This window comes from Adiantum capillus-veneris, chromosome 23, assembly GCF_014529385.1.
Source record: "Adiantum capillus-veneris isolate H3 chromosome 23, ASM1452938v2, whole genome shotgun sequence".
In the NCBI taxonomy this organism is placed as follows: Eukaryota; Viridiplantae; Streptophyta; class Polypodiopsida; order Polypodiales; family Pteridaceae; genus Adiantum; species Adiantum capillus-veneris.
In genome coordinates, this window is record NC_140953.1 from 130,344,893 (window position 1) to 130,368,671 (window position 23,779).

The window sequence follows — 23,779 nt, forward strand, 5'->3', positions numbered from 1 at the left end:
AAGTAGTAGCCGCTGACCTCATTTTGCCTCCATATGCTTATAAACGTGGCTATACATGCTCTCTTCATCATCTTTCTCAAAAGCAAAGCCTCAAATTTCTAATTATAAACGTGGCTATACATTCTACCAAATCCATGATAGTGTTCTGTAGATGCTCCTTTGAAGCTTCACATTAAAGTGACCATTGGATCTATTAGAGATGTACTCCCTAGTTGCGGAGTTTCTTGATGGATTAGGCTTGAAGGCCAAGAAAGAAATCTCGTGAGCCAGTTACAATGAAGATGGGCTTTGCAATCCATGCACTCCCATCTTCAAGAGTAAAAAGCTTTATGTGGCTATCCTATCTACTAGCAATCGCATTGTCTAGGTCACCCACATGAAATCAACAGGATGAATAGTATATTCTTCCCAAGTTGGAGCTTCTCCCACACCCAAGCCCTCTGCTAATAGAGCCATTTCTCTTTAAAGCAGACACAACTTCTCAAAATGTTAACAATCATGGTCTCTAATGAGGAGCATTTAATCTACTTCATGCCCGTGAGAAATTAGCGCAAGCATCACTAATAAATTGAGCAATAAGGTCTATGAGCTTGTCACTACAAGCTATTCTAAAGCTTGCTGATTTGACATGCTTTTGGCCTACCAATCCACTTGTCCTCCACAACACACTAAATGTGCTTTTGAACATTCAAAACATTTGGATCCTCAAGGGGCATCCTATGTTGAACTTGAGCTATTTCCAACCTGACGTAATACAGGGGCAATGTGCAAGTACCAATGTCCAGTTGTGAGAAGCTACATGCACAACAAAAAAAGAGATGCACACCTTTTGATGTTTCACATAACCATACATTTGCTAAGCTCATTAGTGTCTGGAACCCTAGAATTGGGTACGCGGCCATACTCACAAGCTTCAAAAGTACTAAATTGTGCTACTTATAATCGATAATAAACTAGTTACCTTATAAGATCCACATCAAGTGCAATTTCAAATGGAGAACATGTGGCTACAATGAAGCCGTTACTTGATACATCCATGCAAAAAGAGCACCCAAGCAAAGAAACATCACAATCCCCAAATGACTTGCTACAAATACAAATTGACAACTCAATCAACTTGAGAGAGCTAACCTTATGACAATCCTTAAAATCTTTTCAAGGAGTGGCTTATGTGCCACTATCACTAGAAGACTCCTGCAAAATGCAAAACCAACAAAATAAGGTGATGTAAATGCTCAGCTATATTAGATAGGCAAAATTGTCTTATTTTGCATCTGCAATAAATATACAAAGTAAGAACATATTGTTGACTTAAAAGTAATAAGTTTTTCTACAGGAAGTTAGTGCATGTTGCATCAACAACTGAATAATTGCATGGCACTCATCATAACCTGGAACTCTCACCACAAGCATGGGAGTTATGAGGCCAAGCATCTCCAACACACTGCTTACTGCTTGCTCAAATCTTTCACAATCCATAGCTAGGTGCCGCTTTTGGTTTATTTGGTCTTTAATGTCCACATCATTGTTATCTATCTCACTGGGCCCCAAGGTGAAATGAGAGATCTTAGCAACAATTAAAAGCATGACCCTTTGCAAAAGAAGATAAATGATTCATAACTTTGCAAAAAACTCCAACTCACTTGATCATTGGTAGCACTCCTCCATGAGTACCTCAGCCTCCTTTAAGATACTTGTCACAAAACATGCACACGTGTTCAATGGAGAGCAAGCCTACTTGCTTTGAGCCTACGTTTCTAACTGGACATGAAAGAGCTATAGAAAATCTCAAATAATCCCTCACCACACATGTTCTATGGATTCAATTCACAAACATCATCCACATCATTAATCTTGGTGTCACACGTATTTGAAAGATCTGCTATTATCGAAGGGCCACCACCACCATCAACATCAATCTTTGCATGAACATAGTCATTTTTACTCCATGAATCAATTGTGCAGTTACTTTCTCCATGAACTTTCAATATCGGTGTCCCAAGGCTTGTCGACCCCGTTGCTGACTTCTACATCATCGACCAAAATTTCATCCTCTTTACCATAATCATGGAGATAAGCTAAAACATTCTCATTCATAACAAGCTGATGCTGGCCGTCTTTACCAATCACGTCTTGCATTGTGTGGTCATGGCCATTGACATAAGCTGAAATGTTAACGCCCTTATCACCCAAATTCACATTGGTAGCGAGGCTAACAACCATATCATGCACATTGTTGATTTGATGCGAATCAGAAGCAGAAACATTTATGGCATACTGAGTATTTAAATGTCCATTAGTAGGAAGATAGTCCATTGATGCACTATCATCATCCTGACCTAATAATTCCCCAAGAATATTGTCAGCAAATCTTGAAATGTACTGACTATTACCTGTAACATCCGCTACAAATTCTCACTTTCCGTCGTATAATTGCCAGCTAGATAGAGTGTTGCCAAAGCTTGATCCACATGCATTGCACCCTTCAGTTCACCCTCATAATTGGCTGGCTCCCTGAATGCCTCATGTTGCTGATCCTCTCTTTCCAATGCTCGGTCACAAGGTTGTTTCTCTTCTTGATCGACACATGACTGCTCTAAACTAGCCCACTTCACGGGTTCCTGATTTGTCAATGATTGATCGGCATCAGCCCAGTTAGCATTAACATATTGCTAAAAGAGGTATGTCATTCCGCCTTTGCAAGAGAGCTTGAAAATGCTTGAAGTGCATGACAATGCGCCATATTGGACACATATTTGGACATACCCATGTCCCTCTCCATACCTTCCCACATATAAAGAAAGCGATTTTGGCATAAGAAAAATTATGACAGCCATAATCTTCTTGGAGACATGACCAATACACATATCTCAGTGTCGCTGACATTACAAGAAAACATACTCATCATCAGCAGGTTTTTGTACACATGAAGTTGGCGATGCACTGATCACCTTCAAAAAAATTTGCACCCCCTCCAATGAAATCCATAGCTCGTGTGTTTGAGGCACCAAACTTGCAAGAATCATAAAGCTGCAAACCATACTCCTCTGTCACGAAAAAGCCTATCCCCATGATAGCTGCATTGTCTGAACCCTGCAATTATGGAAATCCTTGATTGGTTGTCTCCGTATGGTGATATTTCAATGGGTAGCAATTACCATATGACAAAAAATAATCTTACGAGCAAAAGATAGTACGTCTGTTACTGACGTCACACTGATAAAAAGTCTTTGATTTGGAGAGCAAAAGAGCTCATAGAAAAGGTTCAAAAAATTGCATAAGCAAGCAGGGCAACCAACTGCTGCTTGTTGGTGGAACCTACAACCGCTCCCCCAGTGACACTCTTTTGAGCCCCCTTTGCTTCTTCTTCTGTGCCCTTCTGTTGTTGCTCTCACCCGCATACACCTCACTCATGTAGGCCTCTGTGGTGACGAATAAAATGTGATGAAAACAAGACAGACAACGAGGGTATCAAGATGCTGCGAGGTATGTTTGTTATGATTGCCAAAAAAAAGACAGAATCTCCATGATGCTCTCTATGAAGCCCGTCCAGAGGAAGGGCTGGAGGGGGATATGTAGGGGAGGCAGAGGGGAAGCATAGGTCACATAGCTACAAGGTGGGAGAGGAAAAAAGGAGAGAAGCAATGCGGAGGACTTCTATTGATTACCTCTATCAATTACCCACATTTCTGGAAATTTGAAAAATTGCTTGGAAAGAACGAAGACTAGTAGTAGGGGCATGTGAAAGGGAACTACTTATTTTAGCCAATCAATTAAGGCAAATATTTCTTTTGCCTTGGTAAAGATGGTTAGGGAGTATTCTCCTCCCCTATTGGGGGGGGGTGGTTCCCACGGTTACCCCTCGAGGGTGTAATGTACAGCAATGTATGGTTGTAAATATATGATATGTGTATAGTTTCTCCCTACTACCTTCCCTGCGCTGATGGTAAAAAAAAAAGATGGTTAGGGGGTACCCAATCCTATTAAAGAAAAAACTACAAAGAATCAAAGGAGATATGATGCGGGCAATGCGGTAGTCATAGACCCATGGGGGAGGTAAGGCAAAGCAGGCAGATGGCATAGTGGGAAGGCCACGTCTAGGAGGACACAGGCTGCAGGAGGGTGCAGGCTGACATCGCACAAAGCTAGTAGCGAGGTCAGGGTCAACGTGTCATTTTTTAATAAAAATGAGCGTTGCAATTCACAGCTACGCTGGTTTGCTCGCCTGGTTACGGGTCTTCCCAAGAGCGAAGTGCAGGCGGTTGGGTGATCAAATCTTTAGTTTCCCTTTTGAATGGTAGGCATCTCGAGTTAGGAGCCTAGGAGGTGAGCCTTCGGTCAAAGGAATCTAAGAAACTAATGAAAAAACTATCATAGTGAGCCAATAGGGGGTACCCAATCATATAAAATCAAAAATAACAAGAGAATCAAGCAAGATACGTGCAGAGGGGAAAAAGCGTCGGGTGGAGCAAACCAGGAAAGTGCGTAGTGCAGCAGACAGGCATGGGAGAGGCAACGTGCAAATAGCAATTGCATGCAGAGATAGGACGATGAGGCGCTAAGGCAAACATATTATATCTCTATTTTAATAAAAGGGGAGGGACAGCAATGTCATGTGCCCGCCACAGTGGTTACGGGAGCTCCTTTCGGAGGTGATCTTTCATAGGTGAGGGGTTCGATTCCTGAATCCTTTTGTAAAGGTCGTGAATCCTTCAAACGAGAGAAACAAAATCTTGGAGAATCTATGAGAGTAATTGAATATAATACACAGAGAGCCAGTAGTAGCCTTTTGAGCGAGTAGTAGGTTACAACCTTTGAGAAATTGTAAGTCCTGTTGAGACTCCATTGAACCTCAACATGACTGCGAGCGAGGCTTGTAACAACATGTGGCAGTTCACACTATGTGGACAACAATTCAAATTTTAATTCCGAAAAATCCCTCCAATGAATTATTGCTGGCCAATTGGTTAAATTTCTTAGCTTAGGATTGCTGTGTCACAATAGATCAACATTGCTCCGCGATCAGCGTTGAAAAGCTCTTTTTTTTTTTTGGTTTTCCATGGTGCTAGTGCCACCCATATGTCTGTGGGTCTGGAAAAGCATCTCTCCACTTAAGCATATGAGGCAATGCCATGACGGATGCACAACCCTTCCTGTTTTTGTTTTTCTTGTAGTCAGAATCCCCTCAAGTGTAGATGGAATTGGAGTGCCTACAAACAAGGAAACTTAATTACTGTAGTCAGAGGAGGTGTCCAATGGGTGGCTTGGGGCTCTTGTTGATTGGTAGAACACCATAGGCGGCTTTGCCCTCTCGGGCAATGGCTTTTGTGTAATTATAAGGGAGGTTAGGTCGTATAAAGAGTGGAGTTGATGTTGAGAGGTCAAGGCTAGAGAGACATGGGGCTTCACCCTTGGGTAGCGCTAGATCCAAAACAGGAAGATATGAGTTGAGTCTCGCTATCAAGAAGTCTGTCGTAGCTGCACACATCGAGTCGGACTTGAATACAAGAAGTTGGATGACAAAAATGAATTTATATTTTTGGGAGACATTAGGAGAAACCTATTTAGGTAGACTGCTTCCAAAATAAAAAACAGGTGATAGGGAGAATTTCCATTTATGTAGAGTGATTCTTTCAAATAAAAAGGGGTGATAGAGAGAATGTGCACAAGTTCTATTTCATGCATGATGGGGGGCGGGAACTTATGAATTGAGAGAGACTATCAGCTTGCAACATGCGGCATCAAGAGAGCTGGCGGTTTGGGACTTACAGTTTGCATGTGGATGGGCGGTTTGGAACTTTATGGAAGTCCCCAAACGGACTTCCAAATTCTCCTCTCTCTCTCTCTCTCTCTCTCTCTCTCTCTCTCTCTCTCTCTCTCTCTCTCTCTCTCTCTCTCAAGCCTCTTTGTTCACTATGGCATGCAGCTCACAAAGCACGAAGGGTCTCTCTCTCTCTCTCTCTCTCTCTCTCTCTCTCTCTCTCTCTCTCTCTCTCTCTCTCTCTCTCTCTCTCTCGGAATACTCTCTTATATTACATTTTAATAATGTACATCTATGTATTTTTTATTACAGAGCATCCATCTCTCTCTCTCTCTCTCTCTCTCTCTCTCTCTCTCTCTCTCTCTCTCTCTCTCTCTCTCTCTCTCTCTCTAGAGTGATGGACCCAAAACTCCATTGAAGCTTGTTGGCTAGGGATGGATGAGAAAGGGTTGCAGGGCAGGGCGAGGCACCATTGAAGGCTGTTGGCCGAGGATGGGTTTATCTTGTCAAGGATGGTGCGAGCACGGGCTGCAGGATAGGGAGATGTTTTTGTGCCCACATAGACTTTGGGGGGGAGATAATATTCGGGGGGAACTTCAAACTTAAGGGATTTTTTCAATAGTTATGCAAGTATGTATGTAGAATGAACCATGAGATCTCTCGTTCAATGATGTGTGGGATACACTCCATTTGGAAAATCGACAAACAAAGCTCTTTCAACCCACGTGAGAAGAGGGGTGACGATGACGACTATTTTGCCTACTTGTGTGTTATCTAAAAGTGATCATGCAGTTTGCCATGTCACTTGCAAAAAAGGAACACTTCACAAAGGCCCCCCGGTGGCAAGCCAAAAAATGTGTGTGTGTGTGTGTGTGTGTGTGTGTGTGTGTGTGTGTGAGAGAGAGAGAGAGAGAGAGAGAGAGAGAGCTTGTGAATTTGTGATTTTGCAGGTGACTAGACCTTGTTAAATACACAATGTGCTACATTTTCATAGCCGCAAGGCATAAGGTGGTGCAAACCACAAAAAATACACCTCAGTCAAAGCGGTTCCATTCCCAACACATGCTGGTGTATATTCAAAAGAAATTTAATACTTGAAAGAAAGAAGAGAAAGATAAGAACCTTGGATGCACTTAATTAACTACATCCACATGAAAATCACACAAAATTGGAGGGATTGTCAAGCTTGAAATCTATGAAGACCATATACACGAGTAGTTGAGGAGCAAATACTCTTCTGAAGCAGAAAGGAGAGGAGGACTTTGACTCCGACTCCCATCCTTGAGGAGAGGTAGCTCTCTATTACTTGCCATTGACTTCTCTTCTCATGTCATGCAATGATGCCAGGGCAGCCAAGCTCGCCAAACTTGACTAATGTCCCTTCTGTAGGACTTGCAAGGTTGGAGCCATGCAGGCCATCCTCCTCTCTCTCTCTATGATTGTGTGTGTGTGTCTCTCTCTCTCTCTAAAATTATTTTGAAGTATAGTTCAAGTTAACTCTCTCCATAGTTCTAAGTATTTTGAAATTGAAAAACTCCTTCTACAAGCAAAAGCCAAAAAAATTTAAACCCCTTCTATAAAACAAATTTTGTAAATGAACATTAAATAGAATACCCTTATATCATTTGCATGTGCTATCTTACATATTTCTAAATGGACGTTTGAGGTTCTTGCATGTATCTTTGTGGCTATTGACTCACAAGTTTGAGGGTAGACTCTTTTGGAAAGCCATAATTTTGAAACAAAATAACTTTCTCTCATTTTCCCCTCCCCCCCTCCAAAAAGAATAAATATGATACCCCCTCGCTTATTTTTAAGCTTGGGAGATACATTATTTGGGGCCTACTCCTAACTTATACGCTTATGTGACCTATGAACAACCCCCCCCCCCCCCCCCCCCCCCCCCCCCCCCCCTTACGTGGTTCGATAAGTTCTCCATGGTGAATCCCCCATGACTCTACACAAAGCAAGATATCTTTAAAAAACCTATCTAAATTACCTCCAAGTGTGACTGTAACTTTACACATGGCAAACAATTAAAATTCACTACATCTCTAAATCTCTTCTAGGTGTGAGAATACCTCTACACAAAGAGAGAGATTATTATTTAATCTACCTAAATTTTTTGTAGTGTGAGTATTACTCTTCACATGATAGACAATCATTAGATAAATCTAACTTAAGTTACTTCCAGGTGTGAACATAGTTCAACACACAACAAGTAACTCTTAGCTTTAACTTTCTAACTAAAGTTACTTCTAAGTGTGAACATAGTTCAACACAAAGCAAATAATTGCTAACTTTAACTATCTTAAATCACCTCCAAGTGTGAGTTTTTCTACACAAGGCAAGTAATCATTAACTATCTTACTTAATTTACCTCCCAGTGTAAGATAAACTTCACACAAAGCAGATAACTCAAAACTCCAAAGGCTATCCAAAGCTCTAAATTTTTACTAAAAAACATATATGACTAAATTTAAACTGGCTTTTTTATATTTTTCTTGATGTTGTAAAGCTCACCTATAGATGAGATAAGGGAAGAGAGATCAATAGAATGAGCAAAGCAATCCGTTTTCACGGTATATGAAGAGCTTTATTTCGATCGAAATTCTAAGAAATTATACGATACGATGGCTGATGTGGCACCATATAATATGGCCAAATAAAGATAGGTTTCATATAATACGTCCGTTTAAAGTATATTATACGTACACCGTATAACGTACAATGCAACTTAATGCCCTCCCAATCTGTCTGCACACAATTTCCCACTACGCTGTCATAGCCATAACCCTACAGAGAACTAGTCATAATCTGAAGAGCACAACTCCAATTGGGGCACTTTAAAGCTTGGAATAAATCTTGAAAAATGAATGGCAAGAACACTGAAGAGGACCAAAATTAAATCTACAGGTCGCTACATGCAAATTTGACGCAAATAAGGAGTTATCACGATACGACTACATGTAGAGAAGGCAAGGCGAGGGCAAAAACTGCAGTAGAAACCATCAAGGAGACACAACGAGCTAAAAACTAAAAACATTTAGACTTTGTCTAAACTGTTTTAAGTTTGTACATGAGTTTTAGTCATATACCAGTCTCACTTCAAAAAACTCACTAACGGGCACATACAACAACCCGACAGCTGGCGCTATGCTAGTGACTTTCCCAACATGTATATGTACTTGCTAAAGCAAGCTAAAAAACCCACAAAAAGAAAGACCACACATCCTTTTGACATCGGGTGTCATGCCCATATATACAAATTTACAAAAAATGGGGTGTCGAAAATGCACCTAACATAGTTTGCCACACCCGAGTCTGCTAGATCATTCATGATTAGCAGCAAAAAAGAGATCCTATAAACCGCATGAGGGAGTCTCTTCATTTCATCTTTATCATTAGCCACATGAGCAAAAAATTCTTCAAAAGAAGGCTTATTCGTAGCCTTGTACTCTTCTCAACAAGAAAAGAGAATTGGAATTCCTGTAGCTCCACAATCCACTTCATGAGCCTCTTTGACAAAGTAGGGTTATTCACCAATTGATGTAGAAGAGTGTAGCTAGTGAGAAACATGAATGTTTTGGGGAGAAGGTAGTGCCTAAACCTTCAACATGCATAAATCACACTCACCATGATGAGCGCCACCTCAGTATAGTCTCTTTCCATCTCTAGATTCACCTTGCTAGCACAACATATAGGCTTCATGTAGTGGGAGTTGTTACCTCGTTGAAGAAGCATAGCTACAATAGAATCCTCATCTACTGATGGATTCACATAGAACTTCTTATCCCAATTAGGATCTTGCATAGTAGGAAGAGAACCAAAAACCTCTTTGATACCTTGAAAAACTTCTTCACATTTATTTGTCCCTTGTAGAGGATCCAACCTTGCTACTTGCTGTAGAGGACAAAGAAGTTGAGAAATAAACCTTGCTACTTGTTGTAGAGGATAAAGAAGTTGAGAGGACAACGGAATGAACCTTGAAATATACTTCACATTCTAAATGAAAGTAGCAAGTTGCTTTGTATCCTTAGGTGATAGAAGGAGCACCATAGCCTCCACTTTGCCAGGATCTGCTTCAATCCCATTCTCTAAGATCATATGTCCCAAAAACTTCACTCTTGGTTGGGTAAGATGACACTTCTTTGGGTTGAGTTGACCTCCACTTTCTTCATATTGTTTCAATGCCATCCCAAGATTTGCATAGTGATCCTTTCTACAGCTATAAACACAAAAATCATCAATAAGATCCTTCACAAACTTGCAAAGAAAGGGAGAGAACTATGAGAACTCCAAACCCGTCGACACCAAAAAGCGGGATGGGATCCTTGACAAGTCTGTAGGCCTAGTCAGAGTCTCTAAACAAGAAGAATCCAGGGAATATACCTTTACCATTAATAATGGTTTGGGTTTATAGCCCTAGAAGAAGACCTATTCCTATCTAGCAGTGAAAACGGGACAACTTTCTAAAATTATTTCGGCCCTATAACTTCCATCATTTGGATTAATGTTTCCTTAGCCAACGCTTTTTTCCCACTAACATATATGAGGGCACAGCTGTTGGTGGCCTCCTCTTCCAAGTGGAGAAGTTTCTAAACGTTTTCAATGTGCGTGAATGGATAGTTACCTGACTAATCAGGTCCACCCGTCCATGATTGACAACCTTAGTCAATCCCCACTTACCACCTCGCACTCACACATGATACTTTGTTATTTAATTACTACCACGTTCTTATCACAATTAAAATAATAGTTCCTTTTATCCTTCATACAGGATCTCATTAAAATAGCCATTGAAAACAGTATTGAAAACATTCTTTTAACAAACAGACATCTTTAGACTTAAGACAAGGTACTGTCAAACTAGAGTCACTGTGACCAGTATTGGCTTGTCTTAAGACCATCTATATAGGGGTGAAAAAACAACACCCATTCCTTATTTATAAAAGCCGGGGTTGAAAAAGTCATCACCCAAAATCCGGGCGTCCATACGCCAACCGGTTGCCCATACAACCGGGCGGTTCCTCTAGGATAAAAATGATATCCTAATTAATATCCACAAGCACAGACAAGCACGCGATAAAGACTCCACGTGCACTGAGGAAACCGACTGATCCATGGCTAACTCATCACCCGGAGTAAAATATTCCAAGGAATCAAAGGTGTCTTGAGACAAGTTGTCTTAAGGATGATCAAACATTTCTTTCTTAGGTCAACCAATCGTAGCCCAAACATTTCTTTCCTATTTACAAACAATGCTCATTGGTTTCTTGGAAGTTACCTTTCGTTTTCGGCTCGTTATTCCTTCCTAGTTCTTACGTATGTAATGCTAATTTATAAAGAACTTTAAGCTATTTAAAGACTTAAGTGAATAAATGGAAATCCACCTGAGGCTGGTCAGCCATCTGCTGTTGCATTGGTTCTTGCAGACTCTCCTCCATAGGCCTATGACTAGGCCCAGCCTCATGGTCATGGGATACTCTAGTCCTTTTGTGGGTTGTATCTTCTTCATCGGACAAAGGATTTCCTCGTGTCCTTTTCAGATGCATAGTGGTAGCCGTGAATAAATCAACTAGAGTTATTGCTCTCTAGTGATTTTTGAGTAGAGTTATCTCTAGGTGAGTGAGAAATGGGTAGGACTCCAAGTCTAAATTTTTTTCTGAAGAGGGGGGGCCTTTTTATAGGTTTTTAGAGCTCTTGGACTGATTCTTGCAGGTTCTTGCACCTCAAGCTAGCCCCCAGCTTCCCCTAGCGCCATCTGTTGCTAAATCTAGCTTGGGCAAGTTCATCACTGTCCCACACAGCCCCCCAGATACCTAAAACTAATTTGTTGCTATTTTTTGACTTTTAATGATTTAATTTTGAAAATATCTACAATTATCTATAAATATCTAGGAACTTTAGGATAAAAGTCTTTTGCAGTAATGATTACTAAAACCTTACAATTTTATTTAACTAACTTAATTCACAGTGACACCTTCCAGGGCCCATAACTTTGCCAGTTTTTATCGAAATTCTGTTCTGAAAATTCCTAACCATAGTAAAGTCATGATTATGGTTCCAAAAATACCAATATTTACCACAGTTGGATAATTCTACGTTGTTCTCTTAACAACCAGATTAATTTGATTATGCTTTGTACAATGTTAAGGTTTCAAAAACTGGAAACCTTACAAGAACACCTTATTGATGCGCTTTTGGTACCACACACAGCCATTCATAAGACCAAAAGGAAGCACATCTTTAACTTGTAATCAAATTTTCTCATGATTTGGTAATCCAAAGTCGATTCCAAAAGTTGCATTGTGTTCCTTGTCTCTTACTCTTTTAATTCAGTATAATCATTTCCAATTTTGTTGTGGTTTGCTACTACACATTTGTGAGCCTTCTCTACAGATTGGAGGAATTTTTTTTATTATAAATATTATTTTGGCCATAGAAGAGTGTTGTAAGACCTTAGGGCAACCTATCTGCAACGTTCTACTGCAGTTTTTTTGACATGAACCATGATGGATCACCCTTTACACAATTTCCACTAAAAACATCGAGGAATTTAATGGTGTTGACTTTCATACTTGGCAGACAAAAGTCAAGAGCATGACCACCAGACTTTGTAGATTAGTGTACTTAGACCTAATATAGCTTTCCCTAAAGTTTTGTGACAATCCAAATTCATTTAATCAAAAAAATAGTGTGATGACCTTGAGCGGTGAGATAGGACATAGACAATTTTTCATATCATAGAGTGTTGGTTTTCTTGTTGTGCTGATGTGATTACTTGCTAGGTTCCCTTCTTGATGTTGACACCCTCAAAGAGTCTTTGTGCCCCATCCGAGTCACTTTCCTGAGTATTGACATGTTATGTTAGTGCCAGATAACTATGATATAGACGTCCGTCACGGTGAGCCACTAACATGCATCAAAAGCAAAGTGGACTCCCTATACAACTAACCTTCAACCTCTTTCTAAACCCCATTTAATAATACACACTTTAAAGATTGTTGCATTCAATAAAAATTACCATAACATACTAAATGTTACTAGCATGTGGCTTCACATATACTATAATTGCAAGCAGCAAAAGCAGACAATAACATCTACTTCCCTAATTACAAATGCATATCATCATTTGGTCACTTTGGAATATCACTTTTCTTCTTGCAAACACATATTTTAATACATTTTTTTTTCAATCTCCTAATGACTTTGAAATAACAGTAGCACATCTAACAAGTGATCAAACATCCAATTCTCTTACTATAGTCAATTTGTATTGCAAACCTTTTTGTGCCATTTTCACCATAGATGCAAGCTTTGTCATCAATCTTTACACCTAACAATCTACACAAACCAATAATACTTATAAGTGACTTTGATGTTGATGAAAAAAATCACAAATTCTAAGTACATTACACTCATAAAGTTTATATCTTTCTTAAATTTAAAACAAAATATATCATTAAAAACAACCATCTACAACTCTACATTAAACCAAATATGGACAACTAATAGCTTAACAACAATTACTACCAGAACAAAATTTACCTTTGGGTCAGCCCATTCTACCATTTACCTAAAAATCCCTCTCTTGTAAAATACTATGATGTTTAAGCTCTTTCTTAGAGGCCTATGTGACCCGGGATATGACTCTTCACCCTTTTCGGCTTTGTTTTTAAAGTCATTATCGCAACATGTTCTTCTTATTTAACATGTCACTAGCAAAGGCTTAGCTAAGGGTGTTTATACACATAACTAGAACCCTCCATCATGCTTTCAGAATGGGCAGGGGGTCTTTACACACACATTGCACACTAAATTATTGATTTAAAGAAAAGAAACCGAATGTCATCTTCATGACTATAGCCTATTGGTTGAAACAAGAACTATGAACATCCCCACCATAGGTTCAAAGTTTGGTGTTCCCCATTATTTTGGACAAGGTGTGGGTGCTGCCCAAGATTTTAGTGCTCCCTTCTTCATGGATCCAATTGGCAAAGTAAAGTAAAACAAACTAAAATGGTTCTCTTCCAAGTTTGCCTTCTAATGGTCCTTTGAAGGTCTACAATTGCAGTTTCTCCCATGTCACGGGTATCTTCTTTAATCTATTTCAAATGATCCACAAAAGTGTAGCTATGATGGCGTGACACATAACAATATCCAACCCTCTACATTCCCCCAAACTATTTCTTGCCAAGAGAGGAAAAATCTTGTGCAAAAATAAAAAATAAAAAATTTGTTGAATGTATAAGTGAAAAGAAGCCTAGTATGCCCTCTTCCTACCATTTTTATCTTTGAAAAATTCATGTACCCGATCAAAATTTGTATACCCTATTTTCTCTCCAAATGGCCATATGCAAAATGACCCATAGTATATAAGAATTCTTGATAGAAGGGGGGAAGGCCCACATTTTTTTGGATCCATAAACCCATCGTGAAGCACGAGTGAGACTACTTCTGCCTCCGACGGCAATGTTGCCTCCAATAGAAACAAAAAGGAGAGAGACAAACTCGCCACCTTCAGGGGTAGTGCTACCTTTCCTGTGTGAGAGAGAGTGTGTTAGCAGCGGCTAACACAGGCTACACCAGTTATGCATCAAGCGGGAGATATGCTATGGTTGTTTCCGACTCACTTTGTATAAGCATTGGGCTCAGTGAGAGTTCCAAAGTTGTATATGCTAGCTAGAGGGCTCAAACTTAAACCCATAGTAAAAGGTATTGTGGTGAAAGCTTTTATAAGGAAGCCTTTATGCAAGGAGGTTTCATTCTTGAGTATCCACTCTTGAGGATCCACTTTTGAGATCTCTCTCTCTCTCTCTTGAGTGTTCACTCTACAGATGGCCTAGCCTTGAGCTTAATGCCCATGCTTAAGAGGCTAGTGTTAATCAATTGTAATTAGAGAACCATTCTTAATCTAATCTCTACCTTCTCATTATTCTACTTCTTATCTATTACATTATGTCCTGAAGTATCACATTTCTCATTATTCTTCATTTGAGTTTGTGTGATGACTTCTTGCTATTAACCACTCTTATCCTTCTATGAGCATTTGATTTGCGATATTTAGCATCACTAATTAGGTTGATTAAGTTGGTTCTTAATCTTGTAATGAGTGTGTGTGCCCTATTGTTTGCTTGTGTGTGGATAGGTTTTATGAAACTCTAGCACCATTCACCTCGTGTGTGTCGCTATTGATGAAGTGCCGTGATTGGCATGTGGTGATTGGAGAGGCCAACACCAATGCAATTAATGTGTGCTTATCATTAGTGTGCTTTGGGTTTCTAGTCTATGGTAAGTCGGAATTCGGTGGATTTAATGTGTGTAGGTGATGCTTCATTAACGATGTGATAGAGTTAGTGATTTAATGACTAACCTCTATTGCATTGGATGAGCATACTCATGAATCCTCTTATTCCATTCATCCAATGCTCGTGCTTCCATGCCCTAGCCAGGTTGGCGATCCACGGATTGATAATTTTGTGTGGGTTGCGATTAGGTCGTTGCTACAACGCCTCCCAACATTTGGGGCCGTTGTCGGGGATCGATAACCTAAGCTAGTGAGTATAGGGTGTTTAGAATAGAGTAGTTTCACTACTAATTTCATCGGTTTTTGAGTGTGTGTAACTCAATATTGGTTTAATTTGATGAAGTTGTGCAAGTAATTGAAGCTAATTTTTGAGTTATAAATACCTTAGACCCCCAATTTCACTAATTTCATACTAACCTTTACTAATTTCATTTCATTTCTATGCTAATTGTACTAATTTTATGCTATTTTTTACTAACTTTGCTAACCTAAGCACTAACATTTGATGTGTAATGAATGATTAATCCCCTTGTAAGAGGTGGAATCATCACTCTAATCAAGTTAATTGTGCTAATTTATGCCTAATTTGATAATTTGAGTGTTTGATAAATTTGGCCTACAAGTCAATTTTGGAGCCGATTTGAAGGTGCACACACTTGTGTGTGCAATGATGCGTCTTTGCGTGGAGCAAAGGAATAGCTTGGAGTGTGATTATGATGTAAGTGCACTCACTTGCTCGTGTCAATTCTTGATTGATTAATGTGGTTCAATGTGTGCTAATTATTTGCTAAAATTGTTAGAAAATAAGACGTAGCTAAATAGATTTTTGAGTAGATTACTTAATGGAGAGAGATAGATTTCACACACAAGAGATTATAGAGTAGAGAGAGAGAGAGAGAGAGAGAGAGAGTACACACGATATACGTGGTTCACCCAATGTGGGCTACGTCCACGGGAAAGCAGCCACTCAATGGCTTTAGCACTTCAAAAGAAGTAGTTTACAAAGGGATTAAATCCTTGATAGAGCTCCCGCCTTGCTTCACTCTCACCACATCACACTCACCTTGTTGCATCAACTTCACACTATGAAATGTGTGTAGAAATGGCCTCCTTTTATACGCCAAAAGGGCTGTCCTCTCTTATGAGAGACAGCCATGTGTAGCCGCCCTTGTGCGAATAAGTCCAAATCGGACCCTCCAATCCGCCCATGTGTGGCCGCCCTTGAGAAGACAAGTCCGCGCTATCCGCGGGCCGACGACATGAGGTAAGCAGGTGCGTCACCTGGCATCTAGTGGCGTCAGGAGGTTGAACGGGGTCAATACTTGCACGCGGATGAGTACGGACACAACGTGGATGTTTTCTTGTGATAATTATGCAGAGAGGTCATCATGAAGACCATATTTTGGGTCCACTTCACGTGGTGGCGGGATGCATTATTGAAAAAAGTCGAGTGCCAGGTGTGCGGATGATGCAAAAAGGTGATAACTATGCACTGCGAGGTCAGTTTTTGGCCTGTTCGGGGTCCGTTTGAGGTCATCTAAAAGGGCAAGGGTGTCCAACTAATAAAGCAAAGTGTGGGAACTGAAAAAACAGAGAGAAGACCAGAAAAAACGTGGAGAAGAGAGGAGGAACAGCCGCAGGTGTGTTTTTGCTCATTTTGGAGCCTGTTTTGGCCGTAAACTGCTCATCCGAGGTCGGATTTGAGCACTTTGACATTGTAGACTACGGTTTTGGGCCGTTCCGGACGCAATGGCGCTGTCCATTTTGCCAAATTCCTCACTCTTTTCCTGCTTTTTTTCTGTGTAAGTTTCTCCTATGAGCGAAGTTTCTGCTCTAGTTTGTGATTGTATCTGGTATCTTTTACCCATATTGTGTGAGCTGTTTGCCCCAATGGTGTTGGCCCAAGCTCATTTGTATCTAAACATCAGAAATTCTCCTCTTTTGAGCTGAGTTTTTTGGGTGTGTGTGTGTGTGTGTCTGTGTGGAGTGGGCAAGTGGATAGTCTCTCTCCTCTCACTCCAGAGGTGTGTTCCCTGTCTCGGCCAGGTGTGTTGTGTAAGCCGAGTGGTGCCCCATAGTGTGTGTGTGTGTATCTTCCCAAGAGTGTGTGTCGGGTCGTTATAGAGGCGCTGTGTGTGTTTTCATCCCGCTCACATTCTTTTGGCGCCCCCACGGAGGATCTTCTTCGAGTACCTTCTGCTTCGAGCTTCAAGCTTCGAGATTCGCGATTACAGGTTGTAGACTACAGGTTACAGGTTACACGTTACAGGGACAGGTACACGTACAAGTGATTCACACAGGTACAGGTAGCTGGAGTACAGTGATATACTAGCAGTGATGTCACTTGCAGTTGTTGTGGGTATGCATCACTTGGCGCCTATTTGAGCGCATTGTCTGCTGGATTGTACGTTACTTGTGGAAACTGCCATTGTACGCATTTGTGGAGCCATACTTGGTTGTATTTGGCAGTCCCAGCCATTTCTGAGACTTGGTCTGGAAGATAGTCATTTTTGAGACTTGACTATATGCGATTTGCATTAGCCTTCGTGTGAGGGTCGATAGCGTGAGGTTTTATTGAGCTAGGGGATTCTCAAATGTGGAGATCCTTTCGGTGATACATGTAGCTGGAGCACCCTTTTCGTGAACTCGCCATAGGCTATGTACTAGTGAGTCCTATTTGATGCTCGGGTTCTATTGTTGACAGTTTATGCATACATATACAGTCTATATTTTGGGTTCCTACTGCTCTACTTCTGGGGAAACTCGGCCAAAATTTTTCCAAGTTAGGATGGCTGGTTTTTTGGTCTTGTGAGCCATTTATGCTGTTATGCTGTTGAAATTTTGGCAAAATCAGAGGATAAGACAGGTGTGCTTTCTTGGGAGCTTCATGGTTGGCTTTAATGGATGATTAAAACGGACCTCAATTCACTCCTTTTCATTTAACTCAAAGAATCCAGATAAATGTTCATGTGTCCAGGAAGATTTTTTTCCAGCAGCGCATAGTCTTTATGTTCGGGCCAAGAAGATTAAGGGAGATACTGGAATGTCCTTTACCTGTTGTAATTCCAATGATCAACTACGAAAACTCATTTGATGTGCATGTGTTTGTCCTTATCTAAAGTTGAGCTCCATTGAAGTTTCTGGGAATTGAGTCAGTCAAAAGTTGTGGGTTCTTGCACGTGTGTTCAAAGAGGTTCTTAAAGCATTAAACTTGGGTAGCCATGGCTTTCTCTTATCCGGATTTTCATGGAAGAAGTGGTGAAGATGCGGAAGACTTTCTGGAGCAAGTCGAGGTGGCATGCATAAGCAACAATATGTGTGATGAGGAGAAGATTTTGAGGCTATTTGGATTGCTTTTGAAAGATGAGGCCCGTGTTTGGTTCATGGATTTGGAAGCTAAAGAAGCAGTGGCTTCTTCTTATGGTTTGAGTCTTGACAAGTTTATAGAAGCTTTTTTAGAGCGTTTCCAGGTTTTGGAAGATGCAAATGCAGTATGGAATGAGCTCAATGCTCTTAAGCAAGGTTCTTGTCAAGGTGTTGATGCCTATGTACAAGGTTTTATAGATTTATGGACTCGTTGGTGTGTTGCTCTTAAGGATGAGACCCCCCCTTGTTCATTGAAGAAAAGTTCTTTTGTTGATGGTTTGTCACCTTGGTCGCGGTTCGAGGTTGAGTTGAAGAGGCCCGAGTCTTTTGAAGATGCAGTATGCATTGCAAAGCACAAGGAATGGAAGTTTAAGTGTCTTGAGGAACATGGTATCAGTACAGGTATGCATCAAGATGGATTTGACATGGAAGATGAAGTTAAGCCTAAGCAGGTGAAAAGTAGCCTATCCTATGATGTTTCTCGTTTCTTCCCAAGGTCTATTGTGAAGCGTAAAGAGGTCTTGCAAGTTGACAGGTTTATGGAAGATCCTAAAGAGGTGAGTAATGCTTTGGATACAAGATTGAAAAGTCTTGAAGAGGATGCATTGGCTACTTGTGTACCTTGTGATTCTGGGTGTGAGTGTGAGGTTGAGGTTATTGATGATGAGCACGTATCTTTGGATACTAGTTCCTTGGAAATTAGGGAAGAGGGCAAGGTTGAGAGCCATTTTGTGGATTTGTTGGATGTGGAGCCTGTTTTGAAGCCATATTTTGATGTATGTGCAGTGATTGAACCGATTTGTGAGCATGATTGTGGTTTAGAGCAGGGATCTGTATTCTTGGAGACTGATGAACCCATGCTAGAAGCTATGGATAGTGGTGCTAGCCATGATTATGATGTGGATAAAGTTATGTGTGATGATGAGTATGCTTATGATGATGAGAAGGGGTTTGGCATATATGAGTCCAATCTCAGCTATGTGGATGCCTATGCTAGGGATATGTGTGTTGCGGGGATACTCTTGTGCTTTGGATATCAACAACTTTACCTTCACACAATGCTTTTAGCTACTTGGGTGCATGATTTGCAGGTTGTTGCTATGGCTGGTGAAGCCAAGATGCCAGGTGATGAGTCACTTGAGTTGTCTCTATCGGTTGGGTTGAATGTGGCATGCAATATTTATGCTTTTGGAACTCCAGACAGGGTGGATGCGTTAGCTGGATATGCCTATGGTGCATTTTGGTTGATTGTTGACAAATGTAGGTGTGGTGTTATGATGCTTCTTGTGAATCAGGCGATATGCCTTTGGCCTTTTGATCCAGGTGGAATGAGCATCTACTAGTGCTGCTGCTGAGCATGAATGCTCTAGCAGGCTACGGGGTGGGCAAGTTATGTCAGGAGTTTTTTGGAGCAAGGGATTGCGCATATGTACATACACATGCATGGTGCATCAAATAAAGAATTGCCCATTTTTCAGAGCCAGGTGGTTACGTGGGGCCCACATGTGTACAGGTAGGACAGCATGTACATAGTGCATCGATTTTCATCATCACCAGTACCAATATGTTTTTTCTACAATAATGAGGAGTTTAGAGCGCGTAAAACTTCTCAAGAAAGCTATCCGCGGGCCGACGACATGAGGTAAGCAGGTGCGTCAGCTGGCATCTAGTGGCGTCAGGAGGTTGAACGGGGTCAATACTTGCACGCGGATGAGTACGGACACAACGTGGATGTTTTCTTGTGATAATTATGCAGAGAGGTCATCATGAAGACCATATTTTGGGGCCACTTCACGTGGTGGCGGGATGCATTATTGAAAAAAGTCGAGTGCCAGGTGTGCGGATGATGCAAAAAGGTGATAACTATGCACTGCGAGGTCAGTTTTTGGCCTGTTCGGGGTCCGTTTGAGGTCATCTAAAAGGGCAAGGGTGCCCAACTAATAAAGAAAAGTGTGGGAACTGAAAAAACAGAGAGAAGACCAGAAAAAACGTGGAGAAGAGAGGAGGAACAGCCGCAGGTGTGTTTTTGCTCATTTTGGAGCCTGTTTTGGTCGTAAACTGCTCATCCGAGGTCGGATTTGAGCACTTTGACATTGTAGACTGGGGTTTTGGGCCGTTCCGGACGCGATGGCGCTGTCCATTTTGCCAAATTCCTCACTCTTTTCTTGCTGTTTTTCTGTGTAAGTTTCTCCTATGAGCGAAGTTTCTGCTCTAGTTTGTGATTGTATCTGGTATCTTTTACCCATATTGTGTGAGCTGTTTTCCCCATTGCTGTTGGCCCAAGCTCATTTGTATCTAAACATCAGAAATTCTCCTCTTTTGAGCTGAGTTTTTTGGGTGTGTGTGTGTGTGTGTGTCTGTGTGGAGTGGGCAAGTGGATAGTCTCTCTCCTCTCACTCCAGAGGTGTGTTCCCTATCTCGTCCAGGTGTGTTGTGTAAGCCGAGTGGTGCCCCATAGTGTGTGTGTGTATCTTCCCAAGAGTGTGTGTCGGGTCGTTATAGAGGCGCTGTGTGTGTTTTCATCCCGCTCACAACGTTGTTGCACATTGTCACCGTTTGCAGTCCTTGAGTCTTCACCGTCCTCAAGCTCCATGTACTCATCACCTGTTTCTTTTGTTTGTTTTCTTTCCAAGTAATCTTTGTACATATTTTGTTCGTTAAAAATTACATCCCTACTCCTTAAGATTTTACCATCTTCAGGATTCCATAGGCGATACCCAAAGTCTCCTTCTCCATAGCCAATGAAGAAACACTTTTTGGACTTTGCATCTAGCTTTGATCTTAGGCTTCTATCTATGTGTATGAAAGCCTCACAACCAAACACTTTGAGAAATGCATAATTCACCGGTTTACCTGTCCATGCCTCTTCTAGAACTCCCCCATCCAATGTCGTTGAGGGTGATCGATTGATTAAGTACACAGACGTACTTACAGCTTCCGCCCAAAGCTCAAGCGGTAGGCCTACATGTAGCCGCATGCTTCGTGCTCGTTCCATGATTGTCCTGTTCATCCTTTTCGAAATCCTATTTTGTTGAGGTGTCCTTGGGGTTGTCCTTTGCCTCCAAATGCCATTGCTAGCACAAAAGCTTTCAAAAGCTTGGCTGCAATATTCGCCTCCATTGTCGGATCTGAGGCATTTAACTTTGTTACCTGTTTCATTCTCCACAAAGGCTTTCCACCTTTGAAATATGGAAAATACATCGGATTTATTCTTCATGACATAAACCCATGTTTTTCTAGTCGCATCGTCTATGAATGTTACATAGTACAATGAGCCACCAAGTGATGGTGTACTTGCAGGACCCCAAACATCAAAATGAACCAACTCAAGTTTTTTATTTTTTCTTTCATTTCCTGATTTTTGAAATTTTACCCTCTTTTGTTTACCATAAACACAATCTTCATAGAACTCTAAGTCCACTTCTTTCAAACGTGGTAGAAGCTTCTTTGTTTGAAAGATTTGCATTCCTTTGGCACTCATATGCCCAAGTCGATAGTGCCACACTGCACTATCAACTTCTGTAGTTGCTGCACAAGCTGAAGGTTGCGTGCTAATAGTACACAAGTAAAGTATACCGACTTTTTCTCCCTTGGCATCCACCAAAGATCCCTTTGAGATCTTCCACCGTTTGTTTCCGAATGCAATGTTGTGACCTTCATCGTCCAATTGTCCTGTAGAGATCAAATTTTTGCGAAGAGAAGAAACATGCCTATTATCTTTAAGCTTCCATTCATTTCCGTTAGTAGTTTTGACAAAAACTATACCTTTGCCGACAATCTCACAAGCTTCATCATCTCCCAAGTATACATACCCAAAATTACCTTTGGTGTAGTCTTGGAAATGTTGCTTGTGTGGTGTCGCATGGAATGAAGCCCCGGAGTCTACTATCCAGGAATTAGACACATTGTCTAATGAGAGAATTAGAGCATCTTGCTCTACTTTACCTGCCACATTGGCCTCCGATGTTGGCTTGTTGTCTTGAGACTCTGTCTCCTTCTTCTTCTTGGACCAGCAATCCTTCTTGACGTGGTCCTTCTTGCCGCAGTTCCAACATTCAAGAACTGACTTTGTGCGTGACTTGCTCCGCCTTGAGCGATCACGGCCCTTTTGGTCTTTGAACCTCTCCTTAGGCCTTCCTCTTGTTTCCACTGACAATGCAGCACTTGATGATTCTCCTGTGCTTCTGGTTCGTATTTCCTCGCTTAGGAGAACACCCACAACATCATCAAACTTAAGAGTATTTGTACCAGAGATAGAATTACTTACAGCCATCACAAGGCTATCCCAACTATCCGGTAGAGATGATAGTATAAGGAGAGCTCGCACTTCGTCATCGAAATTGATTTTTACCGATCGAAGTTGACTTATGTTTGTGTTAAAGTCATTTAGGTGTTCTGCAACTGAACCATTCTCTGCCATCTTTAGATTGAACAAGCGCTTCATAAGAAATACCTTATTGGATGCTGATGGTTTCTCGTAGAAGTCGTCAAGTGACTTCATCAAGTCCTCCGTGGTCTTCATCTCCGAAACATTGAAGGCCACCGTTGACGCCAAGCTTAACCGGATTGTTCCCAGTGCCTTTCGATCAAGGACAATCCATGCTTCATCTGCCATTGTTGCGGGCTTCTTCGCAAGACTGCCTAGTGGCAAATAGAGGTGCTTCTGGTAGAGATAGTCTTCAATTTGCATCTTCCAATGTTGGTAGTTTTTGCCGTTGAACTTCTCAATCTTGAGCTTCCCTTCCTCCGCCATAACTCCCACTCAATTCAAGGAATCCTTTCCTTGAGATAATTTAGCTACAAGCAAACCTTGCTCTGATACCAGTTGTTAGAAAATAAGACGTAGCTAAATAGATTTTTGAGTAGATTACATAATGGAGAGAGATAGATTTCACACACAAGAGATTATAGAGTAGAGAGAGAGAGAGAGAGAGAGAGAGAGAGTACACACGATATACGTGGTTCACCCAATGTGGGTTACGTCCACGGGAAAGCAGCCACTCAATGGTTTTAGCACTTCAAAAGAAGAAGTAGTTTACAAAGGGATTAAACCCTTGATAGAGCTCCCGCCTTGCTTCACTCTCACCACCTCACACTCACCTTGTTGCATCAACTTCACACTATGAAATGTGTGTAGAAATGGCCTCCTTTTATAGGCCAAAAGGGCTGCCCTCTCTTATGAGAGACAGCCATGTGTAGCCGCCCTTGTGCGAATAAGTCCAAATCGGACCCTCCAATCCGCCCATGTGTGGCCGCCCTTAAGAAGACAAGTCCGCTTTTGAATTCGGCCACCGGCCATTGACTTCCGGCCAACAGACTGGTTATTTTCTGACCACTTTCCG

At 41.2% G+C, this 23,779-nt stretch overlaps 1 pseudogene; it reads right to left on the bottom strand.

The window, feature by feature from the left end:
- Positions 1-1,757: 1,757 nt before the first annotated feature.
- On the bottom strand, positions 1,758-2,782 carry LOC147428552 (uncharacterized; annotated as a pseudogene).
- Positions 2,783-23,779: the final 20,997 nt, after the last annotated feature.